This window comes from Mustela putorius, unplaced genomic scaffold (genome assembly GCF_011764305.1).
Source record: "Mustela putorius furo isolate JIRA1106 unplaced genomic scaffold, ASM1176430v1.1 tig00003914_pilon_pilon_pilon, whole genome shotgun sequence".
Classification (NCBI taxonomy): Eukaryota; Metazoa; Chordata; class Mammalia; order Carnivora; family Mustelidae; genus Mustela; species Mustela putorius.
The window spans coordinates 358,190-376,963 of NW_025422061.1; positions in this window are offsets into that span (position 1 = coordinate 358,190).

Consider the following 18,774-nt stretch of genomic DNA (forward strand, 5'->3'; position numbering starts at 1 on the left):
CTTTGGGAAACGTTCTGAAAGGAGAACAGAGTTAGAAAGAAGGGTTGGGAGCCAAGGCACATCCATCGTGGAAAGAGAAGTTGGTGTCCGTGTGCCTGTGTGAGTGTGAATGTGTGTGTGTCTGTGTGTGTTTGTGTGTGTGAATGGGAGTGCGTGTGTGTGTGTGTGTTTGCTTCTGCTATTACATTTTCTTAATATTTTCACCTTCCCTGAGTCCATGAGGTCAGCATGGAGACACCCACATAAGCCAGCACTTGCCTCTCGAGCCTGAGGTGACCCAAGAAAAGGACACTGTCCTTCTTGGCACTTTCAGGGCAACAAGACTCAAAGCCTTTCAGTCCCAGAAACAACACACCCGCCTAGGAGGCGGTGTAAACACAGTGTCCATCGCTGGGAACACGAAAGGCAGCAGCAACAAATTAACGTGGGTTACTTTCCTAAGCCCTCTTGCCAAACCCTTGACAAGCCCATGCAGACCCATTCCTGTGTGAAGGAGAAGCTCCAGAAGAAACGTGTTTGGTAGGCTGGGGACTCAGCTGGATTCTAAGCTGGAGGCTTTTCCTGTCTACACGATGGCCATTCCACTTGGGAGTTTGCAGACCCTAATCGGCTCTGCATGAACTGTCTCGTGCGCTCCTTATGGAACCACGCCTAAGTGGCCAAAGAAGAACCGACGGTCAAGCAGCACCTTAACTGGATCTATCTTTATCTGTATCTGTATCTGTATCTGAAAGTACATCATCTACCTCTATCTCTATGTCTATCATCTGGCTGCCTCCGTATCTTCCACTCCTTTGTGTCCCTCATACCTAAAGTCTCAGAGAGTTTTGTGTGGGCCACAGGATAAGTTTGGCAAATGATTTCTAGCGAAAGTCGGCCTGGATGTGTTGACCCTTTGGAGTGCCTGGGCCATGACAACCAGTGGTCCCCATGTTCTCAGACCGAATGACTTGCAATGATGTCAAAGGGCATATAGTCCCCGGGAATGCCCATACAGGAGCCAAAGCATCTGAGCTCCCAGCTGGGCATGGAGATTGACATGCACTGGCTTCAGCCAGATGGTGTCCACAACTTGTGCCCCAGGGAGAATGAAAGAGAAGCTCAAGCCTACCTGGATCCTGGACTCTGGAATGTCTAGCTCTCGGGCAAGTCGTTCTCTGGTGGTGAGGCCAGGGTACCAGTTCTGCTGGAACAAGGCCTGCAGAGCCTCTTTCTGCCCCGGCCTCATAAGAAGACGCCTCCGTCGGGATACTGGTGGGAGTGGGCCTGTTGCAGGGAAAATGGCCACTGGATTAGGAATGCTTGCCAAGCCATGCGAACCGGCTGTGCCGCCTCAGCTCTACCCTTTCTGCCCTGTCCACCCGTTCCCAGGCCGTAGGTTATTGTCCTTAGCCACCCACGGAATCACCGGAGAGCCTGCTCGATAGGGGCCCAGGCAACTTGCCGTCTGCCCGTGGGAACGGGTGATAGCCCAGGATCTCGGGAGATACCAACCTGTCCCGAGCCATGTGATGGCATGCCAACGAATGAGGAGACCCGCGGGGGGAGTGAGGGAGGAAAGCACCTTAGGAGGAGCAAAGAAGACCCCACTGCACCTACGAAAAATCCCCACATCCAGGAAAAATCCGACAATACATCCGGCTGAGTGCTGCCGCGTTGGAGGTGAAAGTTCCATTTTTGTCTGTGACATCTGAAAGAGGTGCCGAACCTCGACCCAATCTCTGCCCCCTGAGATCTAGCTTGCCTATTTTCCCAAGCGGGACTCTTGTTGGGACTCCTAGCCCCGACTTCAGTTTTGCTTCTGACAGCGGCCATGCGCAAGCCTCTGTCGATCCCCTTCCCCAATCCTCTGTGGATCAGAACCTTCCAGCATGTATTCCGGCTGGCAGGCTGGACCCTCTTAGTGCCCTGAAGCCCGGAAAGTAACAGGGGACTTTGTTGGAAAGCAAGCTGGGAGCCGGGCCTCTGAGGGGAACTTACTCCTTGATGTTCTGGTGGGAGCCATGCCACTGCAGTACCTCGGGACCCAGAGCACTGGCCGATCGACTGGGCAGGACCCGGGAGCCTGTGACTGAACAAAGTCTAGAATGGCCCACCCCTAATCACTTGGACAGCTCCTGTCAAAGTGAAGCCCTGCCTTCAGTGGTTCTGACCTTTGGCAGAAGAGGTGTTCAGCAGGACTCCGGGACCACCTGAGCCGAGAGGTTCACCTGGGCAGGTGGATGTGACCGCCCCACCCTCCTCTGCATGGAATGTGCTTCTCCCACTCCCGCCAGCTTGTCTCCAGGATGACAGCCCTGACGTCGACCGGTGCGGTTGAGACTCTGTGGACTGTTAGGGCCGATTTAATGTTCAAACCTGTTTAACTATTAGGGCCTGCTTAGCCAGAGCGACTCCATATTGCCTAGGTAGCCATACTGTTATTTTCATCCACGGACTACATTCCGGGAATCAATGCCCCATTGGTTCCCGGGATCGGTTCCGGACATCGATTTCGGCAGTAAACGCCCTAACCACAGAAGCCACGAGACCTGGTGTCGCGGTTATGCTCTATATAACCAACCTGTGATCTGGGCGGTGTCGCGCTCTCACTCTTCAGAGGAAGCCCTGGCCGGTCAGTCTGACTTCCAATGCTGGACATTGAATAATGCTTTGCTTAACCTTCACTTCGTCTCTGTCTCTTTCCCCTGGCGGTTGGTCTGACTTCTAATGCTCGGAATAGTATAAAGATTTGCATAGCTTTCTCTTTGCCTCAGTCTCGTTCCTTTGATAACGCACCCCATCTGGACACAGGATCCGGTGAAGGCATTTCCACCCTTGTTTCAGATTTTGGCATGTGGGTGTGGAACGCGAGTCCCCATTGGACACCCAAGACGAGCCTCCTAATTAAGTTCCCTTCTAGTTCATCACATGGATTTCGAACATTCTTTCCACTGCTTACGTGTACTATGTCTTTATCGGAATGTCGGCCATGTTTCATTGGACAGCTTTCCTTTTCTCCCCTTTGTTTTTATGTTTGCTGATTATTGTATTACTTGAATAAAAACATTATATGGTCATTGCTCTGGTATCTTGACCTTCCCGGGCAATTGGGACTGGACACCCACTTGGCTTGGTGTCTCGGTGCCCTCCAAGATTGGGGATTCCGTTTCCAAAGACACCCACGTAGGTCCCAGGCCGCTTCGGGAGCAAAACTTCCCTGTGGAGCCAGGCAGGACACTGAGATCAGACAGCTGAGATAGGAGGCACGTAAGAGAGAGATTTCGAGCCAGCCATCGCCATGTATGTGGAATGGATTGGTCCACAGCTTTCGCTGCTTGTGGGGCCAAGGGAGCCCCAAGTTCGGAGGAAAGGCATGGGACGTGGAAACGTGCAGTGTTTGAGACCAGTGGAGATGCTCCCATGTCCTGGTCTAAGGGAATCAACGCTCTCCGCCATCTGAGTCAGATTCAGTCTTCCCTAGGTTTGCCAGAGAGAAATAGTCTGGGCTATGGCGACTCCATCACTTTGCGTTTCCACAGGCTTCACCTGGTGTTCCTCTTCTTCACTGCTCTTGGCAGGGCGTGGCCAGACATACTTGAGCTCTCCATGGAGAGCCCTACTTAATAATGACCTAGGAGAAGAAGCCAGCTGCAGGAACCTGGGAAGCAGATGGAGAAATTCAGATCAATTAAAAGCAGAATGGAAACCAGAAGGGCCAAGTTGCGTCTCCTATGAAGCTGGTGTGTGTTGGTGTGTGTGCATGGGTGTGTGTGTGCGTGGGTGAGTGTGTGTGTGTATACAAAATACCTAACTCCGCTTACATTGCGGTGGTCCCACCTGTGGTTAAAAGGAAGGCGATGCGATGGAATGTGCCATCAGTCGACCGCTTCAGTGGATTCCCAGAGACGGCCAGTTATCGAATCGGCCGGGCAACTACCAAGCAAACCCACAGCCAACCAGCGGCCCAAAAGGAAATGGGACACAGAGAACCAAATGACGGACCCATTACCTTTTGTCTCACTGGGCTCTGCAATTCCATGAGGTGAACCACAGGGATATAAGTAGAACCCAGTAGAAAGCAGCGGCGAAGGGAGTCATTTTTGCAGGACGTGACGGCAGTCCAAGAGCATTTCCTAATGGTTGGGTGACTGTGTGTGTGGGTCAAAGGGTGTGCTTATGCTTCCTTCCTGGTGGAACCAGTGGCTTTCGGTCAAGAAACGGCATCTGCAGAAACAGAGGAATCGCTTCTTCTGGAAGCTTGAGGGTATCCCCGGCCAGGTGGTTGGTGGCTATCCTGGCTAGGCTTGTCCCCGGGTTGGCTTGCAGCACGAGGAGTCATGTGGGAAGGGGGCCTCCACAGAGGGATCCCTAGAACTTCCTGGGCGCTGTTTTCTGAGCACAGATGATTGAGGAATGCGCAGACCGCCCACAATAGTCAAGGGTGGAGCCCTGACTGGAGCTTATCAAAGGGAGCTGATCATCTGCGCAGCTCTCTGTGGCTTTTCCAGAAATTGCTGTCCTGACGTTGCAAGTGGTCTCCCGGCACTTTCTGAAGCTGACCCTCAAGAAGACGAGGAGCAGTGTTGAAGCCCCGAGACCATGTCGCTCAGACACGTGGATCCTGTTTCTGGCACCTCGAATCCGCTTGGGTGATCTCTGTCGGAGGGCGAAACGTTACTTTGAGTGATCCCAGGTGTGGCACAGCTGGGGGAAGAGGCCTTGACAGATCAGAGGCCCTGGGGCCGTGGCCTCCAAGGCCACGACTAAGAACCCCATTCCACCATGTAACTTCTCTAGAAATAGCCCGAACCCCGTCTGTACTGGGGACACTTTGGCTAGGCACTCTCCAGATATCCTAACCCACTCTCTTCGGGGAGGGAGAGACACTACCTTCCACCCAGTCTACAGAAGCTACAGGTAGATGTGACTATAGAACCAATGAATAGCAAACCACTGGGGCTGGTGAGATATGGAGGGTTTCCAGCACAAGCTCCATCCACAGAGACATATCAGCGACCCACCTGTGGAACTAGGCACGTAGCAACATGGGGCTACAGATATATTTGTGCAAAAGAACATGTGGATAGTGAGAGAGATCGAGTTGGGCGGAAGTGACCAAGGTCAGACTTCTTTGGTTCCTGGCAACTTGGAACAGATACGTGTTGGCCATGGATTTAGGGGTGGACTCAAGAAACCAAATCCACAACCTCTCATTTCCCAGGGCACATGGGAAAGAGGTAGGACAGTAGATAAAACCGAGGAAATAACCCGGTGAAGCCCACCTTAGTCTACAAAAGGTTTTGAGCACATCCTTTCCCCCGGAGGTTCTGTACCCGTACTCTCAGAAGCATAAGCATGATCGTGAGACTGTGTGGACATCTGTAGGTGTCCACGTGTGAAAGAAAATGAGATAGAGGGAGAGGGAAAGATAGACTGAGATCTGAAGAAATTGAAAGAGAGAAAAGGAGGACGGGCAGGGGCAAAAAGCAAGTTTGTGGGGGTGGTGACTCATTGCCTGCCTTCCATGATGTTCCTTACGTGTGAATTTGGCCTCTGCTGAGAAGAGTGGGGTCAGGTTCAATGAGTGTGGAACGACTTCCACATGCGCTCCACTACATCCCTTGGAGGATTGCTTGCACAGAAGGCACCCTCCATGCAGTGGAGTAGGATGACTGCTAGGAAGTGTTGGTGCCGCCTCTTGGGTTTCTCTGTGCCAAAGGTCTGAACTACACGTGGGCATGCCGATGGCTTCCATAGTCCATCCTCAGGCCAGAAAGCATCGCCAGGCTCTGAGGATGGGCAAGCATGCCCGGACGGTCGGGGAACGGAATGAATCACGACCAGACACTGTAGTGGAGAGACAAAAATAGGTTTATTATGTCAATGGAGTGTCCCATGGACCTTGAAAATCCAGGATGGATTTCCTCAAAGTTCCCTTTCGCATGGGGAGAGGAGTGAACCCGCCAAAGGAAGATCACAAAGACGCTGACAGGGAATATCAACCTTTTTCCTGAGAAGCAAGAGAACATTGTATTCAGTGAGGCATGCCGATAGACACCAACCAGAGACAGGGAAAAAAACAAGTACAAAGGTTCTGGAAAGAACCACATTGGTCCCCTCATTTCTGGAATGCCTTCTGAGACTGACGTTCGCCCCCGGAACTGTCATGCTGTGTCCCCTGGAAAAGCTCCAGGGCAATAAGCCAGGCAAAGTCCACAGGGCATTCAGGGCATTCTGACTTCGGCTGGCACAGGATCTCTGGGCCATGGGGGCCTGCGGTTGTTTCCCATTTTTCCGGTTCTGAGCCCTCCCAGCCCAGATAGCTTGGCCCCCCTTGGCTCCCTCAGGGGAGTCATGTAGCATGCTGTGTTGGTCTACACGCTCAGCTTCTGCAGATTGGACATTCCGTTTCATCAGAAGGCAAAACCATGGGGGAGAGGTCCTCTAACTTCTCTTCCTTGCTTGGGTTTGCTGCCAGGGCCAGGGTTTCCCTGGCCCCAGAGTCTAGGGGGATGGCAGGGAGGAGGGCCGGTGTGTGTCCTGGTCACTAAGGTGTCGGGGAGGGTATAAAGAGCCCAGGGTCCTTAATGCCTTCAGGTGCCTTGTGGAGATTGATGACCATCGGGAATGCCATGGAGCCCCATCCACGGGGCAGGTAGGAACAACCTTCTGACTTTCCAAGAGGCAGATGCTCCTTTGTGCATCGGGCTTCCTCTGGAGCATGGGCCTTGCTTCCTGTTCCTCCTCCTTGCTGTCCTGTCATGGACTTAATCTCAGGAAGGAAACTCTGAATGAATGTGGAGATGGGAAGTCGAGGCCTATGTGGTCCTAGGTGTGAGGCCACGTCGAATCGTGCAGCATGGCCAGCAGGGCCTGAAACTCTTCCTCACGGAGGGGTGCTTTCAAGGGTCCCGGAAGCTTCCCATGCCATAGATGCCCACTTGGAAAAGGCTGTGTATTTTCTTCCTTCTCTGTGGCTGATAGAAGCTCCTCTAAGAAACTTGAGGCTTCTGCAGAAGGTGGGTGCTGTGGGTCCAGTGCACCAAGGAGCCCAGCAGCAGGGGGTGTCTGCCACTGCCACCCAGGGATTTCACCGTGTGCAGGCTGCCCAGCTGCTGCATCCGGAGCCTGTCCTGTGCTCACGACAAGTAGGGACACCTCGCCCAAGCACTGCGGGGCATAGTGGCTACCCATGGCCCCTGCCTCCTGCACGGGTTGGCAAGGATTGTCATTGTCAACTGGAGGCAGGGGATAGCCTTGGAAGGGCACGGGTACCAAGCCAGGGTGACCCTGTTGCTGCTGGCCTTCCCATTGGTCAGGGGACAAAGATGGGCGTGGCGAGCTGAAAGTCACCCTCCCTGAGTCGGTCTCATCAGGGCATGGCTCCTCATGGCTTTCAGAGTGGGAGAGTTGCTTCCTCCCTGTGAGGCGTGGGTAGGCGGGACTGTAGTGGCCCCCACGGTCTGGCTCCCAGGGCCCCCACAGGAAACCTGGGGGGCAAACACATGGTGAGGACAGGAAGGGTCGCTGCCGCAAAAGCCTGCTTGCTTCACAGAGGATTGGAAGGAGCAAGAAGCTGAGAGCATCCGGGGACACTGGGCTGGGGGCCTGGGTCCCCGGGGACAGTCAGGTGAGGACTGGCTTCCTGGTTTGCTGCCCGGTCATTCGCGGGCCACTTCTGCTCTGCCCTGGGTGCCGAGCTCTTCTGTTCTGGAACCAGACCTGGGACAGAGAAGAGGGGTTGCGGACATGAGAATGAGAAGAAAGTGACAGACACCACCTTGGCTTGCCCCTTCCCCTGTGTGGGATCTCTCCAGGAGAAGGCCAGGTCTGGTGCTCTGAATCTCAGGGCAGCTCAGTTCACTCCTTTCACCTGGCCCTTGTGAAGTAGGGGCAAGTCCCAGACAACTGTGGACACCTGGTCCGGACGGGATTCCCACTTGATTGGTTGGAATGGCAGCCGCTCACCTCTGCTCTGCTCTGCTCTGCTTAGCGTCCCTCTGTATACTCTGCCTGGTCCCTGCCTAGCGCTCTCTTTGTTTGCCTGTTGCAGCTTCCTGAACAGCCATTAGTTGAGTCTTGGGAATAAGACTTAGCTGACCACCTGCCCTCCATGCCCACTCTACTCCAAGTCCTCTAGGCGTCTCTCAGCATTTGACCCACAGTGTCCCATTGGGTGTGATCCCAAGGTCAAACCACGTCCTCTGCCTTGGAGGCCTTAGCCCAAGTGCTGAACCGGCGTCACATTGACACACTACGTCTACAGGTATAGGTCTTGGGGCCCCAGGGGAAGTCATGTACCGCCAGGAATCCAAATCATCCACACCCGTGTTTGATTTGCCTCTCTGTCTACTCAGATGGCTAGAGGAGAAGGGGGTTCACAGGAACGAGCACGCTGAGCCACCCTCTTTCCAGGGACAAGACTTGTCAGGCTCCAGGCCAGTACATGCCTCCTTAAAACAGACTCAAGGGCTCTGGCCCCAAAGAAGGGCCTTGCGGAGAGTCAATTTCCATTGACCATAAAGCTGTTTCACCGGTACTTAACTAGAAACCTGTCTCTCTGGAGCTGAAGGAGACCAAGCCTGCTCAACTGGGCCCCCCCTGGGACCTCTTCCCCACCAGGCCACAAATCCGAGGGCCAATAATCCTAGATAATTAGGTTATCCAGAAAAGGTGTGGCTTGTGAGCAGGATCCATTCCCGCCCTGGGGATGCTGAGGCCCAGGACACTGAAGACCACGTGGCCACTCAAAGGAAGGCAACCCCACTTACACTCAGGAAATGCTGAGGGCCACATGGAGAGCACCCCCATTCCGTTGAAGCACGGACACTTTGCATGACCTGAAGAGACGTGGCAAATTTTCCGTTTCCCCACTCCTGCCCATGCACCATTTCTACACACACGGGCACTGCCACCTCACCTTCATGGTCTCCCCTACCTACCATCCCCATTTCGTTTGACACATTCTGCTCTTGTGCAGTCCATCCCTTGCAAGGTCCATACTCTCCCCGTACTGCCCACGCACTGGAACCCGTGGATAACCCCGACGAGCCCACATTTCTCCAGGAATGTCTCAGGGGCCACTCTCCCCTGCACATTCAGCAGTTCACAGGCACCCTCCTCAAATGTACCTGAAAGCGTAATTCCGTGAGTCCTGTGAGTCTGGCCAGGTGTTCTCTGGTGGAAATGCTAGGAAATGGGTTCTTCTCAAAGGCTTGAAGGAGGAGACTGGTTTGGGATGGAGAAATGGCGGTCCGTTTTCTCCTGCCCTCCTTTGGGAAACGTTCTGAAAGGAGAACAGAGTTAGAAAGAAGGGTTGGTAGCCAAGGCACATGCATCGTGGAAAGAGAAGTTGTTGTCCGTGTGTGCCTGTGTGAGTGTGAATGTGTGTGTGTGTGAATGGGAGTGCGTGTGTGTGTGTGTGTTTGCTTGTGCTTTTACATTTTCCTAATAGCTTCACCTTCCCTGAGTCCATGAGGTCAGCATGGAGCCACCCACACAAGCCACCACTTGCCTCTCGAGCCTGAGGTGACCCAAGAAAAGGACACTGTCCTTCTTGGCACTTTCAGGACAAGAAGACTCAAAGCCTTATGTCCCAGAAACAACGAACAGTCTAAGAGGCGGTGTAAACACACTGTCCATCGCTAGGAACACGAAGGCAGCTGCAAAAAATTAACGTGGGTTCATTTCCGAAGCCCTCTTGCCAAACCCTTGACAAGCCCACGCAGACCCATTCCTGTGTGAAGGAGAAGCTCCAAAAGAAACGTGTTTGGTAGGCTGGGGACTCACCTGGATTCTAAGCTGGAGGCTTTTCCTGTCCACACCATGGCCATTCCACTTGGGAGTTTGCAGACCCTAATCGGCTCTGCATGAGCTGTCTCGGGCGCTCCTTCTGGAACCACACCTAAGTGGCCAAAGAAGAACCGATGGTCAGGCAGCACTGGTTAACTGGATCTATCTTTATCCGTATCTATATCTATATCTGAAAGTACATCATCTACCTCTATCTCTATGTCTATCATCTGTCTACCTCCGCAACATCCATTTCTTTGTGTCCCTCATACCTAAAGTCTCAGAGAGTTTTGTGTGGGCCACAGTATAAGTCTGGGCAAATGATTCTGGGGGAAGTCGGTCTGGATTTGTTGACCCGTTGGAGTGCTGGGGCCATGCCAACAAGTGGTCCCCATGTTCTCAGACCGAATGACTTGCACTGATGTCAAAGGGGATATGTTCCCCGGGAATGCCCATACAGGAGCCAAAGCATCTGAGCTCCCAGCTAGGCATGGAGATTGACATGCACTGTCTTCAGCCAGATGGTGTCCACAACTTGTGCCCCAGGGAGAATGAAAGAGAAGCTCAAGCCTAACTGGATACTGGATTCCGGAATCTCTAGCTCTCGGTCAAGTCGTTCCCTGGTGGTGATGCCAGGGTACTGGTTCTGCTGGAACAAGGCCTGCAGAGCCTCTTTCTGCCCCGGCCTCATAAGAAGCCGCCTCCATCCGTATACTGGTGGGAGTGGGCCTGTTGCAGGGAAAATGGCCACTGGATTAGGAAGGCTTGCCTTGCCATGCAAAACGGCTGTGCCGCCTCAGCTCTTCCCTTTCTACCCTGTCCACCTGTACCCAGGCCGTAGGTTATCATTCTTAGCCACCAACCTATTCACCAGAGAGCATGGTCGATAGGGGCCGAGGCAGCTTGCCCTCTGCCCGTGGGAACAGGAGATAGCCCAGGCTCTCGGGAGATACCAACCTGTCCCGACCCATGTGATGGCATGCCAACAAATGAGGAGACCCGCGGGGAGAGTGAGGGAGGAAAGCACCTTAGGAGGAGCAAAGAGGACCCCACTGCTCCTACGAAACATCCTGGAAAAATCCGAGAGTACATCCCACTGAGTGCTGCCGCCTTGGAGGTGGAAGTTGCATTTTTGTCACTTACAGCTGAAAGAGATGCCGAACCTCGACCCAATCTCTGCCCCCTCAGATCTAGCTTGCCTATTTTTCCAAGCGGGACTCTTGTTGGGACTCCTGGCCACCGACTTCAGTTTTGCTTTTGACGGCGGACATGAGCAAGCCTCTCTCGATCCCCTTCCCCCAATCCTCTGTGGATCAGAACCTTCCAGCATGTGTCCCGGTTGGCAGGGTGGACCCTCGTAGTGTCCTGAAGCCCGGAAAGTAACAGGGGACTTTGGGGAAAACAAGCGGGGAGCAGGGCCTCTGAGGGGAACTTACTCCTTGATGTGCTGGTGGGAGCCATGCCACTGCAGTACCTCGGGTCCCAGAGCACTGGCCGCTCGACTGGGCAGGACCTGGGAGCGTGCGACTGATCAAAGCCTAGGATGGCCCACCCCCAATCACTTGGACAGCTCCTGTCGAAGTGAAGCCCTGCCTTCAGTGGTTCCGACCTTTGGGAGAAGAGGTGTTCAGCAGGACTCTGGGACCACCTGAGCCGAGAGCTGCACCTGGGCAGGTGGATGTGCCCGCCCCACCCTCCTCTGCATGGAATGTGCCTCTCCCACTCCCGCCAGCTTGTCTCCAGGATGACAGCCCTGACATCGAATGGTGCAGTTGAGACTCTGGGGACTGTTAGGGCCGATTTAATGTTCAAACCTGTTTAACTAAGAGGGCCTGCTTAGCCAGAGCGACTCCATATTGCCTAGGTAGCCATACTGTTATTTTCATCCACGGACTTCATTCTGGGAATCAATGCCCTAGTGGTTCCAGGGATCGGTTCCTGGCATCGGTTCTGGCAGTCAACGCCCTAACCACAGAAGCCTCGAGCCTTGAGGTCTGCGGTTATGCTCCATAAAACCAGCCTGTTAGATCGGGGCGGGGTCGCGCTCTTCGGAGGCGTCCCTCTCCGGTTAGTCTGACTTCCGATGCTGAGCATTGAATAAAGCATCGCATAACGTTCACTTCGTCTCTGTCTCGTTCCCCTGGCCGGTCGGTCTGACTTCTAATGCTCTGCATAGTATACAGCTTTTCATAGCTTTCTCTTTGCCTCAGTCTCGGTCCTTTGATAATGCACCCCATCTGGGACTGTGTCTAGGACTGGACCCGGTGAAGGCCTTTCCACCCTTGTTTCAGATTGTGACATGTGTGTGTGGGACGCGAGTCCCCTTTGGCAACCCAAGACGAGCCTCCTAATTAAGTTCCCTTCTATTGCATCCCATGGCTTTCAATCTTTCTTTCCACTGCTTACGTGTACTGTGTCTTTATCGCTACGTCGGTCATGTTTCATTGGACAGCTTTCTTTTCTCCCCTTTGTTTTTATGTTTGCTGATTTTTGTATTACTTGAATCAAAACATTATATGCTCATTGCCCTGGTATCTTCACTTTCCCCGGCCAATTGGGATTGGTCACCCACCTGGCTTGGTGTCTCTGTTCCCTCCCCGATTGGGGATTCCGTTTCCAAAGACACCCAGGCAGGTCCCACGCAGCTCCGGAAGCAGCACTTCCCTTTGGATCCAGCCAGGACACTGAGAACAGACAGCTGAGATAGGAGGCATGTAAGAGAAAGATTTCGAGCCAGCCATCGGATGTATGTGGAATGCATTGGTCCACAGCCTTAGCTGCTTGTGGGGACAAGGGAGCCCCACGTTTGTAGGAAAGGCATGGGACGTGTGAACGTGCAGTGATTGAGACCAGTGGAGATGCTACCATGTCCTGGTCTAAGGGAATCAACGCTCTCCGGCGTCTGAGACGGATTCAGGCCTCCCTAGGTTTGCCAGAGAGAAATATGACGACTCCATCACTTTGCGTTTCCACAGGCTCCACCTGGTGTTCCTATTCTTCACTGCTGTTGGCAGGGCGTGGCCAGAGAGACTTGAGCTCTCCATGGAGAGCCCTACTTAATAATGACCTAGGAGGAGAAGCCAGCTGCAGGAACCTGGGAAGCAGATGGAGAAATTCAGATCAATTTAAAGCAGAATGGAAACCGGAAGGGCCAAGTTGCCTCTCCTCTGAAACTGGTGTGTGTTGGTGTGTGTGTGCATGTGCGTGTGTGTGTGTGTGTGTGTGTGGGTGAGTGTGTGTGTGTATACAAAATACCTAACTCCGCTTACATTGTGGTGGTCCCATCTGTGGTTAAAAGGAAGATGCGATGGAATGTGCCATCAGTCGACCGCTTCAGCGGATTCCCAGAGACGGCCAGTTATCGAACGGGACGGGCAAATACCAAGCAACCCGACAGCCAACCAGCGGCCCAAAAGGAAATGGGACACAGAGAACCAAATGACGCACCCTTTGCCTTTTAGCTTACTCGGCTCTGCAATTCCATGAGGCGAACCACCCGGAGACAAGTAGAACCCAGTAGAAAGAGTCAGTGAAGGGAGTCATTTTTGCAGGACTGACGGCAGTCCCAGAGCATTTCCTAATGGTAGGGTTGTGTGCGGGTCAGAGGGTGTGCTTGTGCTTCCTTCCCGGAGGAAGCAGTGGCTTTCGGTCAAGAAACGGCATCTGCAGAAAGAGAGGAATCGCATCTCCTGGAAGCTCGAGGGTATCTCCCCGGCCAGGGAGTTGGTGGCTGTCCTGGCTGGGCTTGTCCCCGGGGTGGCTTGCAGCACGGGGAGACAGGTGGGCAGGGGGCCTCCACAGAGGGTGCCCTAGAACTTCCTGGGCGCTGTTTTCTGAGCACAGAGGTTTGAGGAATGCACAAACCCCCCACCATAGTCAAGGGCGGAGTCCTGACTGGAGCCTATCAAAGGCAGCGGATCATCGGCGCAGCTCTCTGTGGCTTTTCCAGACATTGCTGTCCTGACGTTGCAAGTGGCCTCCCGGCACTTCCTGAAGTTGACCCTCAAGAAGATGAGGAGCAGTGTTGAAACCTTGAGACCATGTCCCGCAGACACGTGGATCCTGTTCTTGGCACCTCGAATCCGCTTGGGTGATCTCTGTCGGAGGGCGAGACGTTCACTTTGAGGGATCCCAGGGGTGGCACAGCTGGGGGAAGAGGCCCTGACAGATCAGAGGCCCTGGGGCCTTGGCCTCCAAGGCCACGAGTAACAACCCGCTAACGGGCAGACTTCCTCCAGCTTCCAATGGACATCTCCTCTGCCAAGCTATTTTCCAGAGTGGTGCTGCATGTTGCACACCTTCCAGGGGCTTGAGACCTCACTGATGTGCATGGCACTGGCCACACATGGAGAGGACAGGCTCCAGGGCTCATGTCCTTACTTGAGCATCTGTTGTGGCTGGCTTTGGACGCCAATGAGGCTGCAGCCCCGTTCTTCCCTCCACATCATGTGTGCAGAAGGGCCAGCCCCAAGAGTCCATAGACCTTGCAAACACGATCAGAGGAGACCGAGGTCCTCCCAACACGACAAGAGAGACATTCCGACACGTAGCTTCTCTAGACACAGCCCAAACCCCGTCTGTCCCGAGGACAATTTGGCTAGGCACTCTCCAGATATCCTAACCCACTCTGTTCGGGGAGGGAGAGACACTACTTTCCTCCCAGTCTACAGAAGCAAAGGTAGATGTGTCCATAGAGCCAACCGAAGAACAAACCACTAGGGCTGGTGAGATATGGAGGGTTTCCAACACAAGCTCCATCCACAGAGACATATCAGCGACCCACCTGTGGAACTAGGCATGTAGCAACATGGGGCTACAGATATATTAGTGCAAAAGAGCATGTGGATAGTGAGAGAGATCGAGTTGGGCGGAAGTGACCAAGGTCAGACTTCTTTGGTTCCTTGCAACTTGGAACCCATACGTGTTGGCCATGGATTTAGGGGTGGACTCAAGAAACCAAATCCACAACCTCTCATTTCCCAGGGCACATGGGAAAGAGGTAGGGACAGAAGAAAAAACTGAAGAAATAACCCGGCGATGCCCTCCTTAGTCTACAAAAGGTTTGGACCACATCCTTTCCCCCGGAGGTTCTGTAACCGTACTCTCAGAAGCATAAGCATGATCGTGAGACTGTGTGGACATCTGTAGGTGTCCATGTGTGAAAGAAAATGAGATAGAGGGAGAGGGAACGATAGGCTGAGATCTGAAGAAAGGGAAAGAGAGAAGGAGGAAGGACAGGGGCAAAAAGCAAGGTAGGGGGGGGGCGGTGATTCATTGCCTGCCTTCCATGATGTTCCCTACATGTGAATATGGCCTCCGCTGAGAAGGGTGGGGTCAGGTACAATGAGTGGGGAACGACTTCCACTTGCACTCCACCTACATCCCTTGGAAGATTGCTTGCACAGGCGGCACCATCCATGCAGGCGGAGTGGGATGACTGCTAGGAAGTATTGGTGCAGCCTCTTGGGTTTCTCTGGGCCAGAAACTCTCAGCTACACGTGGGCATGCCGATGGCTTCCACAGTCCATCCCCGGGCCAGAAAGCATCACCAGGCTCAGAGGATGGGCAAGCATGCCCGGACGTTCGGGTAACGGAATGAATCACGACCAGACACCGTAGTGGGGAGACAAAGATAGGTTTATTATGTCAATGGAGTGTCCCATCGACCTTGAAAATCCAGGATGGATTTCCTCCAAGTTCCCTTTCGCAAGGGAGAGGAGTGACCCCGCCAAAGGAAGATCACAAAGTCGCTGACAGGGAATATCGTCCTTCTTCCTGAGAAGCGACAGAACATTGTACATAATGAGGCATGCCAATAGACACCAACCAGAGACAGGGAAAAAAACAAGTGCAAAGGTTCTGGAAAGAACCACATTGGTCCCCTCATTTCTGGAATGCCTTCTGAGACTGACGGTCGCCCCCGGAACTGTCATGCTGTGTCCCCTGGAAAGGCTCCAGGGCAATAAGCCAGGCAAAGTCCACAGGGCATTCTGGACTTTGGCTGGGACAGGATCTCTGGGCCATGGGGGCCTGCGGTTGTTTCCCGTTTGGCCGGTTCCGAGCCCTCCCAGCCCGGATGGCTTGGCCTCCCTGGGCCCCTTCAGGGGAGATATGTAGCACGCTGTGTTGGTCTACACGCTCAGCTTCTGCAGATTGGATGTTCCACTTCATCAGCAGGCAAAGTCATGGGGGAGGTGTCCTCTAACTTCTCTTCCTTGCTTGGGTTCGCTGCCAGGGCGAGGGTTTCCCTGGCCCCAGAATCTAGGGTGATGGCAGGGAGGATGTCCGGTGTGTGTCCTGCCAGTGGTCACTCAGGTGTCGGGGAGGGTATAAAGAGCCCAGGGTCCTTAATGCCTTCAGGTGCCTGGAGTCGATTGATGACGATCGGGAATGCCATGGAGCTCCGTCCACGGGGCTGGGAGGAACACCCTCCTGTCCTTCCAAGAGGCAGTTGCTCCTTTGGGCCTTGGGCTTCTTCTGGAGCATGGACCCTGCTTCCTGTTCCTCGTCCTTGCTGTCCTGTAAAGGACTGCCTCTCAGAAAAGGAAGTCTGAATGAATGGGGAGTGGGGAAGCCGAGGCCTCCCTGGTCCTAGGCGTGAGGCCACGTGGAATCGTGCAGCATGGCCAGCAGGGCCTGAAATTCTTCCTCACTGAGGGGTGCTTCCAAGGGTCCCGGAGCCTCCCCTTGCCACAGATGCCCACTCGGAAAAGGCTGTGTGTCTTCCTCCCTCTCTGTGGCTGATAGAAGCTCCTCTAAGAAACGTGAGGCTTCTGCAGAAGGTGGGTGCTGTGGGTCCAGTGCACTAGGGAGCCCAGCAGCAGGGGGTGCCTGCCAGAGCCAGCCAGGGATCTCAGCGTGTGCAGGCTGCCCAGCTGCTGCATCCGGAGCCTGTCCTGTGCTCACGAGAAGTCGGGACCGCTCGCCCAACCACTGCGGGGCATAGTGGCTACCCATGGGCCCTGCCTCCTGCACTGGTTGGCAAGGATTGTCATGTGGAGGCAGGGGATAGCCGTGGAAGGGCACGGGTGCCAAGCCAGGGTGCTCCTGTTGCCGCTGGCATTCCCCTTGCGTCAGGGGACAAAGACGGGTGTGGCGAGCTGAAAGACACACTCCCTGAGTCGGTCCCATCAGGGAATGGTTCCTCATGGCATGAGGAGTGGGAGAGTTGCTTCCTCCCTGCCAGGCTTGGGTATGCGGGGCCATAGTGGCCCCCACGGCCTGGCTCACCGGGTCCCCACAAGAAACCATGGGGGCAAAGCCCATGGAGAGGACAGGAAGGGTCGCTGCCCCCAAAGCCTGCATGCTTCCCAGAGGATTGGAAGGAGCCACAAGCTGAGAGCATCCGAGGACACCGGGCTGGGGGCCTTGGTCCCCCGGAATGGTCAGGTGAGGACCGGCTTCCTGGTTTGCCGCCCGGTCATTCGCAGGGCCTCTTCTGCTCTGCCCTGGGTGCCGAGCTCTTCTATTCTGGAACCAGACCTGGGACAGAGAAGAGGGGTTGCGGACATGAGAATCAGAAGTGACAGATACCACTTTGGCTTGCCCCTTCCCCTGTGTGGGATCTCTCCGGGAGAAGGCCAGGTCTGGTGCTCTGAATCTCAGGGCAGCTCGGTTCACTCCTTTCACCTGGTCCTTGTGAAGTAGGGGCAAGTCCCAGGCAACTGTGGACACCTGGTCTGGACGGGATTCCCACTTGACTGGATGGAATGGCAGCAGCTCAGTTCTGCTATGCTCTGCTTTGCTTAACTCCCCTCTGTAGTGCACTGCCTGGTCCCTGCCTAGCGCTCTCTTTGTTTGCCCATTGCAGCTTCCTGACCAGCCATTCCTTGAGTCTTGGGACCAAGACTTAGATGACCACCTCCCCTCCTTGCCCCGCCTACTCCAAGTCCTCCAAGCGTCCCTCAGCTTTTGACCCCCAGTGTCCGATTCGTGTGACCCCAAGGGCAAACCAGCTCCTCTGCCTTGGAGGCCTTCAGCCCAAGTGCTGAACTGGCCTCACATCGACACACTCCGTCTACAGGCACAGGTCTTGGGCCCCCAGGGGAAGTCATGGACCGCCAGGAGTCGAAATCAACCACACCCGCGTTTGACTTGCCTCTCTGTCTCCTCCTCTGGCTGGAGGAGATGGGGGTTCTCAGGAACGAGCACGCTGAGCCTCCCCTCTTTACAGTGACAAGACTTGTCGGGCTCCAGGCCCATACATGCCTCCTTAAAGCAGGCTCACGGGCTCAGGCCCCAAAGGAGTGCCTTGCGGAGAGTCTACTTCCATTGACCATAAAGCTGTTTCACCGGTACTTAACTAGAAACCAGTCTCTCTGGAGCTCAGGGAGACCAAGCCTGCTCAACTGGGCCTCCCCTGGGACCTCTCCCCCACCAGGCCAAGAAACCGAGGGCCGATAATCCTAGATGATTAGGTTATCCAGAAAAGGTGTGGCTTGTGAGCAGGATCCATTCCCGCCCTGGGGGGGTGTGCTGATTCCCCAGGACACTGAAGACCACGTGGCCACTCACAGGAAGGCAAGCCCACACACACTCAGGAAATGCTGGGGGCCACATGGAGAGCGCCCCCAAGCCTTTGAAGCACTGACACTTTGCATGACCTCAGGAGGTGGCAACTTTTCCGTTTCCCCACTCATGTCTCGCACCATTTCTACACACACGGGCACTGCCACCTCAACTTCATGTTCTCTCCTACTGTCCCCATTTCGGCTGACACATTCTGCTTTTGTGCAGTCCATCCCTTGCAAGGTCCATGCTCTCCCCCTACTGCCCACGCACTGGGACCCGTGGATAACCCCAACGAGCCCACGTTTCTCTAGGAATGTCTCAGGGGCCACTCTCCCCTGCACATTCAGCAGTTCACAGGCACCCTCCGCAAATGTACCTGAATGCGGGATTCCGGGAGTCCTGTGAGTCTGGACAGGTGTTCTCTGGTGGAAATGCAGGGAAATGGGTTCTTCTCAAAGGCTTGAAGGAGGAGACTGGTTTGGCATGGAG